The sequence below is a fragment of the Lissotriton vulgaris genome, chromosome 8, assembly GCF_964263255.1.
Source record: "Lissotriton vulgaris chromosome 8, aLisVul1.2, whole genome shotgun sequence".
NCBI lineage: Eukaryota > Metazoa > Chordata > Amphibia > Caudata > Salamandridae > Lissotriton > Lissotriton vulgaris.
In genome coordinates, this window is record NC_141696.1 from 395,984,857 (window position 1) to 395,998,288 (window position 13,432).

Below are 13,432 nucleotides of genomic sequence, written 5' to 3' on the forward strand. Positions count from 1 at the left end.
AGTGTACTGTTGTAGAGTATAGTGTCATAGAGTGGAGTGAAGTAGAGTGGAATCCACTGCTATGGAGTGGGGTACAGTGGAACGGCATAAAGTGGGGTGGTCTACAATGGCATGGAGTGTTTTACAGTGGAGAGGAGTGAGGTAGAGTGGTGTTGTGTAGAATGGTGTGGATAAGATCAGAGTATTGTGGAGTACTATAGAGTAGCAAGAAGAAGAGTTGAGTGGTGTTGTGTACGGTGGAGTGAATGGTTATATAGTGTAGCAGCATGTTGCTTAGCGCAGTGGTGTGGAGTGCACTAGAGTGGACAGGCTTAGTGTGCAGTCGAGTAAATTGTCATAAATTGGAGTAGTGTCTTGTACAGTACAGTGGAATGGTATGTCGTAGAGTGTTGGAATGTGGAGTAGAGTGTTGTACACTGGGGTAAATGGGCATGGGGTGAAGTAGAGTGGTGTACAGTGTAATGTATGGGCATCGAGTGGAGTGCAGTGTTGTATAGTGGCACAGAGTGTAGAAAATTCTTGTAGAGTGGAGCTGCATAGAGTGGAGAAGACTGTGGCACAGTATGGTGGTGTAGAGTGGAGTGTTGTACAGTGCCATAGTGTGAAGTGTTGTGCAGTGGAGTGGAGTGCAGTGAAGTCCAGTGGAGTGGCATAGTATAGAGTGTAGTAGTGTGTTGAATGAATGAATGAATGAAAAAAAATGTATAATGCGCAACTTTACCAAAAGGCATCAAGGCGATTATAATCAGATCATAAAATAAAAGGCAATTCGATAACTAAGGATAAGCTTTGACAAAGAGCCAGGTCTTCAGGGCTTTTCTAAAGGACTGCATCGATGGCAGAGTCCTGATGCCGCAGGGTACAGAATTCCACAATCTAGGGGCGTTGCTCGAGAAGGCTCTGCCACCCCACTTAGTGTGTTGTAAACTACAGTGGTGTTGAGTCAAGTAGTGTGGAGTGAAGTAGTATACAGTGGTATGTCGTACACTGAAGTGGACTTGTGTGTTGTAGAGGGGCAGAAAATGTGTCTCAGTGGAGTAGAGTAGAGTGTCACAGAGTGGATTAAAGTGTTGTACAGCAGAATGGAATGGAATAGAATAGAATATAGTGTGATACAGTATAGTAGAGCCTCAACAAACGAGAGTCAGCCACCACTGCCCTGAGGAAACTGCACTGGCTCCCTGTTAAGGCCAGAGTGCTGTTTAAATCTCTTTGTTTTATGCACAAAGCTATGTGGAAGAATGCCCCCACTATGATCTGTTCCTTGGCAAAACCCTATCTTCCTTACAGATCCCTAAGATCCAGCACTGCCTTTCTGGCTACTGTAAGCAAAATCAGACGGACCAGATGGGGCGGACGCTCCTTCTCCTGGAATGCAGCGAAAGAATGGAACTCTCTGCCCACCTCCCTTCGCAGTGAACCTAGCCTTTTAAAATTTCGGAAGGATCTGAAAACTTATCTGTTCATTTAATCTCTTCCCCTTTAGTATGACGGTACTTAGCGCTACGAGGCCTCCGGGTTGTTTGCGCTCTACAAAACCCGATTAATAATAATAATAATAATAAGACTGGCATACAGTTAAGTACCGTACAGTGCAATGGCATAGAGTGCAGTAGTGGAGTAGAGTACAGTGAAGTACGGTCTCAAAGAATTGAGTATATTAACTTGGGATGGATCGGCATAGAGGGAGTTGCGTAGAGTGTTGTAGAGTGGAGTCGAGTGTTTTAAAGTGCTATTGTGTAAAGTAGAATGCTGTACAGTGGCATTGAGAGGGTTACATTGTTGTACAGTGTAGTGCTATACAGTGGAGTATAGTGTGGTATAGTGGAGGGGCGCAGACTGTTGATGAGTGGAGTATATTATTGATGAGCAGAGCATAGTGGAGTCACGTGGAGTGGAGGTGGTTTGAGCCGAGTGATAGAGAATGGAGTAGCGTACACTGGAGTGGCATAGAGTGGAGTGGCATACAATAGAGTAGCGTAGAGTGGAATAGGTTAGAGCACAGTGTCGTAGAGTGGATTGACATTGGCTGCAGTGGCATAGAGTGGAGTGGCATACAGTGAATTAGCATACAGCTGTAGATTGGAGTAAAGTGGTTCACAGTGGAGTGGGGTAGAGTGGAGTGCCATACAGTGGAATACTGTAAAGTAGAGTGGCATATAGGGGAAGAGCGTACAGTATAGTAGCATACACTGAAATAGCATACACTGGTGAGGTGAAGTGTGGAGTGGTACAGATTGGAATAGCGTACAGTGGAGTGGCATAGGGTATGGTGGTGTATCGTTGAGTACAGTGGAGTAACATACAGTAGAATAGGGTACAGTGGAGTGGCGTACAGTGGAATTGGGTAGCGTGGCATGGCAGAGAGTCGAATATCATAGATTTGAGTAGCATAAAGTGCAGTTGCATGCAGTGGAACAGGGTATAATGAAGTGTTGTAGAGTGGAGTGGTATACAGTGGAAATGCATACAGTGGAGTGTTGTAGAGTGGAGTAGCATAGAGTGAAATGGCAGACAGTAGAATAGCATACAGTGTAGTGGCAATAAGTGTAGTGGTGTGTGGTAGAATGTAATAGCATACAGTGGGGTAGCGTTGAGTGCAGATTTATAGAGTGAACGGTGTACAGTTTAGTGGCATACAGTACAATAGTATTAAGCCTGGGCGGAGTTCACGGAGTTCCGCTATGCAGAACTCCGAGAAGTGCAAAATTAACTGCCGCCCTACGTGGAGCTCCGCAGGCAGCAGACTGCATTACATAATTACATAAATGTCGTTTGTGGTGATTTTTTGAGTGCCAGCTGCTTATCCGCACAGTGCAATCATCGCAAACGGCAGCATACACAGCGCAAGCGGGCGCTGCTTCCTTTCTGCCATTCGAGTAGATTTTATACTCGAGGGCAGCATTCTCAACAAGCATGAACATACGCGACCACTCGCCACGAAATATCTGACCGCCCACGTTGAGAAATCTCACCAGAAGGTTGATTTTCCATACTTGCGCTCACCAACTTCATGTTGACGATTGCGAATGAGGAAAAATCTCACAGGGAGGTGGATTTTCTTCTCTTGCGCTCTCCAACTTGGCATTTACGAACGCGAGCGAGGGAAAACACTCCGCTTCGAGTAACGCGGAGTGTAGAAAAGCATGCAAATTCCGCAAGCGTAGTGGAGTTCACCTCCCAGACTTAAATGGCATAGAGTGGAGTGACAGAGTGAAGTGGCATAGAGTGTAGTGGTTATGAGTGAAGTGGGGTAGAATAGAATAGTGTAGAGTGGAGTGGCATACAGTGGAGTGGTGTACAGTGGAATAGTGTATATTAGAGTGATGTATAGTGGTGTGCAATAGAGTGATGTGGTGTAGAGTTGATTGTGATTATTTAAACAGATGTAGAGTGAAAGTGTGTGATTGGATGTTGAAACTGTGTGGCAGCATAATACATTATTATGTGTATAATAAGGATGCTTTGCAAAATGGCCACTGGGAAGGAGCTCCACAACAAAGCTCCCGGGTGTTAGGATCACCAATCCAGGTGTAAATCCCGGGTCTGCCACCCCTACATACCTCCATCTGCCGTCCCACTCACTGGACCAGGCAAGAAGAGGTCTGGAGTCAGATTGCTCTGCCGCCATCGACTACGGACGAAGGACTGTAGTCCGGCAACGGACACCGAAACCAAAAGCCCAGGGGGAGTGGATCACCGATTCATGGTGGAAATCCACATCCCATCCACACAACATCAGACGTTTCCAGTAACTAGCTCATGGAAGGAGCTGAGGGAATGCTGCTACTAATCATCGAAAAAGCTACGGAGAAACGGGACCGTCGGGGCGAAACCCAAGAACGAAACCGAATGTTCCTGGAGCTCAATGGAGGCTCCCACCACTACCTGCTAAAGCGGACTGAGGGCCCCGTGGCCCCAACTGATATAACTATGTAACCTGTAGCTCGCTGATCTTCATGTAAAGCCCTCTAATACCTCCAGGTCTAGCCAGCACTATATAAAACTTTGCAAATAAATAAAAATAAATAAATAAGAAGCACGCCACTGAGCCCGCAAGAGAGCGCACAGGCAGACACACGCATCCCGGAGAACTCGGGAAACGCTGTCCCGTGAAAAGGAGGTCTCCGAATGCCCGGACCAAACCGATGCTCCACTAGGAGGAAGGACACAATCAGTAAATCCACAAACGGCACTCACCCCGGTGAATCCCAGACAGGAGCAGCAGTGAAGTAAAGAATCGACGCAGATGCACCCGAGTGGCAACCCTAGTCCCAAATCCATCCCAGTTGCCTGACATCAATATGGCCGCCTCGACCTGCAACGCGAAACTGTAACATTGTGCCAGCAAGAGAGTACAGGAGCAAGCTGCTGAGAAACCAAGGGCAACAATCTCCAACTCCCAAACAAGGCGCCCCCCCCCACCACCAACAAAGGCCCAAGCTAGGAACCCTGTCCACCACTCACCGGAGCCTGACCTAGTAATGGCTGACATTCTCATTTATCGGCAGCAGGAACAGTAGAAATAGAAAGAGGACAACTGCTGGAAAGCACACAGTGAGCACAGTTAGCTACTTAATTACAGCACACAGCCCAACCACGCACCCTCCCTCTAAGGCATGAGCAGTGGCAATAACACAATTCTACTAGTACACAGTCACTCCCTATCCCTGCCTTTGCCACCTGAGCTCAATCTGACCTTGACCCCATAACACGAAGCTCCCCCAGTGCGCAAGCATTTGCTAAAAAGAGGAATCAATCAGGAAACAATCAGATTTTAATCCTGATTTATCCTCTGAATTCCACAGCAATGCTCAGTCTCACCCCGACTCTGGCACACACAACACGCTTCCACTGCGGTTAATGCCCAACCGTAGATGGGATTCCTTCCTAACTCAGGAAGAGGGTAGAGAGTCCCAGTCCCTGACTCCCTCAATGAGTGTCGCTGACTCGGGAACCAGTGACACGCCGTGCAGGGCTTGACCCTATCATTCATTCATTCATTCATTGGATCTTTATTTCGGCCAGTCAAAGCCATAAAAGATATTCACAACAATAGAAATACAAATTACAAATTACAAAAACAGTAGGTTATTCTTACAGTATTTTAGCATCCTACTTTTCCACACCTGGTCCCATCCTGAAGAAATTCCTCCGCCACGGACAGAGCTCATCCTCCTTCAACACGGATGAGAACCCCTTCCCCCCGGACAAGCAGAGGGCTAATTGAGTAGTAGGCACACTCGCGGCACAAATCGGTACCCAACCCCCCAGAACAGTACCCAGGAAGGAAACTCCAGTTACCAGCGACATCACAACTCACTCCGCCCACACCCAAACCCACCGCTCCTCTGAAGCATTTGCCCAACCCACTAACAGACAAACACATATCTCTACACCTCTCACCCACTACTCACTGAACGCCAATCGGGAGCACCACTCCCACTCTCCAGAACACAGAGTTGTCCCCTCTCACAAAATGCCTCCTGCCACGGCAACTCACACCGACCCGTTCTCTTCGAACCATGTAATCCCTCACGGCTTAAACTCCTTCTCGATCAATTTCCCCACCGGCCTCTCATCCACAGCAAAGAAGAATTTCAAACAGAAAATGATCAGGCAACATCCAGAATCCCTTTTCCCAGATATCTATCACTGCTCCGCCAAAGTAAAGATAAAACTTGACTTCATCTTCCACACTGATAGACAAGAAGCTTGGAAATCAATCTTTCAATCGCAACTAAATATCTCCAAAATCTCCAACACCTCACATAGCTGCAAATGGTCAATTTCACTCCCAGACCACGCAAGGCGTACGAGCAACACCACGGTGACCATATACTACAATGGAACGGTCCTAATACAAGCCAACAATGACAATCTAGAATCCTTTGATGCCCTCTTCGCTGCTCTCCAGAATGCACTATCTAGTGCACCCCCTCCCCACCCGACCCCTCCCCAGAAGAACATTACCTGCCCTCTTAACCCACCTACCGCCCTGGTACCCTCTAGACACCACTCGCTCCTCTCGCTACCCGACACCCCGCACACCTCCCTCTGGAAGAACACAGCCCCTCCACGTACCTCACCTGGCTCCCACACCCCACCGACTCCTACCTCGGTGGGACTACGCAACAACCTCAAACGTACACCTCTGTGTGACAACATCCCCACAGCCACCTAAGAGAATAGGACCCCCCCTCCTCCCACCGCCAGCTCTCCCCCACCTCCAGACACACAACAGACCAACATTTCCAAAGAACCCCACTTACCTCCAAGCACACAACGGGCCGACACTCCTGAAAAACCCCACATACCCCCGCCATGCAAAGTCACCCCCAGAGTGTACAGGTCCTCCATACCGCCTGACTCCCCTGAAGTAAACAGATCTCCCTCACTGCACACCTCTCATCCCCATCAGTCACCTGCCGGCTCCCTCCCCCAACAACCACTGTCCGCCCACTCACTCCAGCCCACTCAAAACAACCCGAATAACCATCAAACTAAACACACAGGAATCAAAGCACCAACGCACCAAAAAACCACTAGCCAAAGCACATTAAAGGCCCAGTCCAGACCCAATGCCGTCAACATTACCAAACCAAGGCGACCAAACTCTCTGAGGTTCCCTCAACCAAGAACCTTCTTGGGCAACACAGCCACCAATATGCTATTCAACACCTTGAGAATCACTCACCTCAGGGCCAACACATCCCCTCAAAACCAATCCGAATGGCCCAACGAATATGAGATGGAGCAGAGGCTCTCCCTCCTGGAAACCCAGATAACAACCATAACCCGGGGTTTAAGAGAAATAATAGCCAACCTCACGGCCCACAAACAACATCAACGCACCCACTCCTACACCACCAGCGCACAACAGAGAGCTCCCATAGTCCCCCCTCAGATAGGATCACAACCCCCCTGCCCAGGACTTCTCAGAGACCCAAAAGAACTAGTGAGCCTCTGACCGAGAGTGAGGTGGCGGTCCTCGCCTACCCGAAGGACAAGCTCAGGTCCATCACCTTACAATCCAAAATACAGGTGATCACTGGGCTAGGAAGAGGAAAGACTCACCAGAATCACCTAAACTGCCGACCACCCACATGATCATCCCTAGGGCCCCCCTTAATAAGACTTCTATAACAGAGACGACTCCCACTAAATGCTTGCTCATCAACTGCAGATCAGCCATCAAACATGCCACCGAACTAGCAGAATCCATCCTCACCCATGGCGTTGACATAGCATTCATCACTGAAACCTGGCTCAAGGACTCCTCCCTACCTCTCCTGGACACTCTCGTCCCCCGAGGCTTCTTAATCACCCGCAAAGATAGAAAAGGACAAAAAGGAGGAGGCATAGCAATCATCCACAGAGACAATATCTCCAGGGTGGAGGCAGACTCCACCAACTAGATTTGAATGCCTAACTGTCACCATTGGTACAAGCTACAAGGAATCTGCCACCATTGTTACAAGCAACAAATAATCACTAACCTGTCACCTTATCTACCAACCCCAGGCAACTCAACTGCTTTCACTGAACACCTGTCCGACCTGATTGCCCACTGCTCACTTCAAGATACGAACAACCTAATTCTAGGTGACCTCAACCTTCACTGGAATGACGTTAACAATCCACCAGTACACAACCTGAATGACCTACTTCTCAACAACAACCTCTGGCAACACTGCACAAAAGAGACCCACAACAAAGGATCAATCCTTGATGCTAATATCGCCAAACAAGACTTAGTGATGATAACTTACACTCTACCCGTGGACTGGTCTGACCACCACTTAATCCTCTTCCACCTCACCCAATCAGTTACTCTACAACCACCCATCCCCGTACATCCCAAATGGACCAGAAACCTCACCCAGGTCAACATGACTGACTTGAAGGAAAAAGTCAATGCCAAACTCAGCATCCCCACGGACGGTCTAACCACGACAGAACTCACAGATCACTACAGCACATCCATGGCAGCCACTCTAGATGGCCCCCCTGAAACTAAAAAAACCCAGAAACATACCATCCAGATCCTGGTTCAATACGGACGTCAACAATGAAAGGAGACAACTTAGTGCCACAGAAAGACTCTAGAGAAAAAAAACCTCCACGGCCTACTTGAACAAAGCAGCTATAGGAAAATACAAAAAACACCTCCATAGTGTTCAATCCAAATTCTTCTGCGCCGCCCTGGACAATGCTAAAAACAGGCCAAACAAACTTTTCAAACTCATCAAGCAGCAAACCTCCAAGCCCCTCGTATCCTCTACCCAGGCCTCCATGGAACTGTGTGAAAATGTTGCCACATTCTTTGAAGAAAAGATCTCCAAGATTAAGCTCTCACTAGACACAGACACCAACGCCAACTCCACATGCGCAGGCCCGCCCCCAGTCTCAATGGAAAACAGGAGCAGGCTACACACTAATACGTGGAAATCCTTCAATCCCATCTCAGAAGCCGAGATTATCAAGCTAATCTCGACCACCAATGGCGCTTCTCACGCCCTCGACCCTACACCCTTCCAACTGACCAAAGAACTCAAACTCTCTATAGCCCCGTTGAAGAACCGGACCTTAATTTTGTTCCGGCGGCGCAGGAGACGCCTGAAATCTTCGAGTTCACCTGTCCAGGTATACAGAGACACGGAGCACTCTCTGCGTGAGAAAGCGAAAACATTTATTTGACTGCAGCCATGAACAGTAGTCCCAGAAGTACAACACAGTAGGTTCTCGGGAGACCGCTGCTTCAATCCGCAGCGTACATTCTTTTATAGTGGTAGATACACAAACACCTTAACCAATCAGCAGTGACTTTCTTGTTTGCCAGAGTACGGCGTGATCATCGCATGCTCTTGTTTTTCACTCGTGCAACATCTTTTGCAACATAGTTAATCATCAATACATTTCATGACTTATACCACCCGCCACAAGGACATATGAGCCTAACTATAAACATGAGCCACAATGCAGGGCTGGGATCTCGCACAATCGTCTTTGTGTACTAGGTTGAGTCTAACAGGGAGTAGTTTGCTTTTTCAGCGAGCATTGTATTCATTCAGGGACTGGGAGCGCTGAGCGCGTACCTCAAAGTCAGACCTGGGTAATGGCAATACAAAAATAGAGGCAAAATACAAGATGGATGCGGTATTCGGATATTTCATATTTCCTCACCGTTCTGGTGCAGAATCATCAACAGCTCTTTGAGAACCGGTAGCATACCTGACTGCCTTAAAGTAGGCCAAGTAACGCCAATATTTAAGAAACCAGACCTCAACTGCACAGACCTAAACATCTTCTGACCCGTCTCCAATCTCCCCCTTCTATCCAAAATCCTAGAAAAATGTGCACTCTCTCAACTGACTCAGCAAATGGACAGTATCAGCCTTCTTGACTCTCACCAATCAGGGTTCAGAAAAGGTTACAGCACTGAAACAGCGATCCTCAACATCACAGATGACATCCGTAAGTCACTGGACACTGATCACAGCTGCCTACTGACCTCAAACAAGCTGCACAAGCAATGCTGCTATCAAGACTAGACTATTGAAACGCAACCCTAACCGGCACTGATAAGGCCCACCTAGCTCCCCTCAAAACAACCCTCAACGCAGCAACTAGAATGGTCACCAGAATCAGGAAATATGATCACATCTCACCAGCCCTAAGAGAACTAAAATGGCTCCCTGTGAAACACCGGGCCAACTTCAAAACTGCCTGCCTCACGCACAAAGCCCTGCACACAGGAAATCCGGACTACCTGGCTGCCAATCTAAAGAGGGCTGGCCAAACAAGGAACCTCAGGAGTTCCAACTCCCTCCTTCTCATCCCCATGAAAGCACGCAAACAAAAAGCTGCGGCCAGATCATTCGCCGGAAACGCGCCCAACATCTGGAACTCCATCCCAGTAGATATCAGGACCACCCCATCCTTCACAAAATTTAAAAAACTCCTGAAAGCCCTCCTCCTCCTCCTTCTCCCAAACGGATAGCTGCCACCTCCAAGCCAACCGTGATCCAGTGGATTCCTGACCCTGCATCGTACTGTCCCACGAAAGTCCACCACCAAACAAATAAGCCCGGAAGGCGAGACTGCTCCTAGAGTTCTGCACTACCCCAAGAATGCATGCTATGAAGCTACCTCAGGACCCATCTTCTACCTCATGTATCCACAGCACTCGTTGAATCGAGATTCCCTATGATTAGGACTCCGCTACTATTGCAATTTCTGTAATCACACTGTTGTAAAGTGCTCCGATACCCTCGGGTCAGGTCAGCGCTATATAAAACTCCTAAAATAAATAAAATAAATAAATAAATGTGTAAATGATTATTTTTGGCAGCATGTGTGAATACTGTGAATAGTGTTATAGGTTGTAAAATGCTGAGTTATATATTGTGCCGCAGTATACCGTGGTACATGTGCATGATAAGGCAGTATGTGATTGACTAATGGCTGTGTTTACGAAACAAACAACGCAAAGGGTACGCCAATGTTGAAGCGGGGCAGGGACTTAAGTACAAAATGAAGAAAAACAACCCAGCTCCTATTACATGTTCTATATACCAGCTCCTATTACATGCTCTATATACAGATTCAAATACACATGCTAAGAACATACAAAACAGTTTTTTTATATTAAATTAATACAATGTTTGTCTTTATTTATACTTTCATAATCATAATCAATATTTTAGAACATAGTAATTTATCCATGATGCTTTAAGAATAGAGAACTACCTCACCCTCACAGACTAAATCTCACCCTTCTCACAGACTTCATATATACTAAGTATGGGCGAAATTTACGAATTCGCAAAATCGAATTCGAAATCCGCAAATTCGCACAATTTGTTTTTTGCGTGTTCGCGGGGTTTTTGCTTGTTCGCAGGGTTTTTTGTGTGTTCGCGGGGCTTTTTGCGTGTTCGCGGGTCGCTTGCATGGCGAGGTTACCCATGCGGCCGTGTATGGGCACAGCACCCTCTGGTTCACCACTGCCACCCTCTGGTTCATCACTGCCACCCTCTGGTTCACCACTGCCACCCTCTGGTTCACCCCTGCCACCCTCTGGTTCACCACTGCCACCCACAGGTTCAGCACTGCCACTCTCTGGTTCACCCCTGCCACCCTCTGGTTCAGCACTGTCAGCCTCTGGTTCACCACTGCCACCCTCTGGTTCACCACTGCCACCCTCTGGTTCTTCACAGCACCTCTGGTTCACCACTGCCACTCTCTGGTTAACCACTGTCACCCGCTGGTTCAGCACTGCCAACCTCTGGTTCACCCCTGCCACCCTCTGGTTCACCCCTGCCACCCTCTGGTTCACCACTGCCACCTTCTGGTTCATCACAGCACCCTCTGGTTCACCCCTGCCACCCTCTAGTTCAGCACTGTCACCCTCTGGTTCACCACTGCCACCCTCTGGTTCACGACTGCCACCCTCTGGTTCATCACAGCACCTCTGGTTCACCACTGCCACCCTCTGGTTAACCACTGTCACCCTCAGGTTCAGCACTGCCACGCTCTGGTTCACCACTGCCACTATCTGGTTCACCACTGCCACCCTCTGGTTCACCCATGCCACCCTCTGGTTCACCACTGCCACCCTCTGGTTCACCCTTGCCACCATCTAGTTCATCACTGCCACCCTCTGGTTCAACCGTGCCACCCTCTGGTTCACCCCTGCCACCCTCTGGTTCAGCACTGCCACCCTCTGGTTCAGCACTGTCACCCTCTGGTTCACCCCTGCCACCCTCTGGTTCATCACTGTCACCCTCTGGTTCATCATTGCCACCCTCTGATTCACCACTGCCACCCTCTACCGAGACCTTTTGTGACGCAGCGGCAGCACAAAAGATGCGCCATGGTGCTGGGTATTACCAATGTGATGATTCTGAGAGATGCGTTACGTTGTAAAGCCCTGCGCCATCAGGAGGCGTTCCGGCGCAGGGGAGGGCGTTCCTGCACAGGAACACCTCCTAAAAGTGGCTGAGTGAAATCTACAAGATTTCACTCAGTCACATTTAGGCCATTGCTGCATCAAAACCCTGCGCCTGCTTGAAGCAGGTGCAAAGCTTGATGCAGCATTGGGGAGATAGGGCCCCCCAGAGCATTGCTGGAGCTGCGTCGCAAGCGCGACGCAGCTCCAGCAATGCGCTGCTTTTACGGCACAGATGCGTGACTCATCTGTGCCATTTTTGCCACATGGTGCGCCGCATTGTAAATGCGGCGCACCATGGGTGGCGGAGCTGCTGCGCACAATAACTGGCGCATCCCTGGGGATGAACCAGTTATTGTAAATCTGCCCCTATACATTTAGCCAACGAGGGAGCACTTACTGATTAGACAGTAGAAAGTACTCCAGTTGAGTAGAGGTATTGCACAAAAAGGTGGCATCTTCATGGACAAACACGCAGGGCGGGATTCATTCTGCCCCCTGTTAGACTCGTTTTTTGTGCCCTTCTGCCCTCTGTTAGACTTGTTTTTCCATTGTTTTTCTGCCCTTCTGCCCTCAGTTAGACTCGTTTTTCCCTTGTTTTTCTGCCCTTCTGCCCCCTGTAAGACTCGTTTTTTGTGCCCTTCTGCCCTCTGTTAGACTCATTTTTCCCTTGTTTTTCTGCCCTTCTGCCCTTTGTTAGACTGCTTTTTGAGCCTTTCTGCCCTCTGCATCACCACATCATCACTCAGCGCTACCCCAGCATCACTCAGCACCACCACATTATCACTCAGCACCACCACATTATCATTCAGCACCACCACAGCACCACTCAGCACCACCACAGCATCACTCAGCACTACCACAGCATCACTCAGCACCACCACAGCACCACTCAGAACCACAACAGCACCACTCAGTGCCACCACAGCATCACTGAGCACCACCACATCATCACTCAGCACTGCCACATTATCACTCAGCACCACCACAGCACCACTCAACACCACCACAGCATCACTCAGCACCACCACAGCATCACTCAGCACCACCACAGCACCACTCAGCACCACCACAGCACCACTCAGTGCCACCACAGCATCACTCAGCGCCACCACAGCATCACTCAGCGCCACCACATTATCACTCAGCACTACCACAGCATCACTCAGCACCACCATAGCATCCCTCAGCACCACCACAGCACCAATCAGCACCACCATAGCACCACTCAGCGCCACCACAGCATCACTCAGCACCCCCACAGCATCACTCAGCACCACCACATTATCACTCAGCACCACCACAGCACCACTCAGCACCACCACAGCATCACTCAGCACCACCCCAGAATCACTCAGCTCCACCCCAGAATCACTCAGCACCATCCCAGTATCACTCAGCACCACCACAGCACCACTCAGCACCACCACAGCATCACCCAGCACCACCACAGCATCACTCAGCACCACCCCAGAATCATTC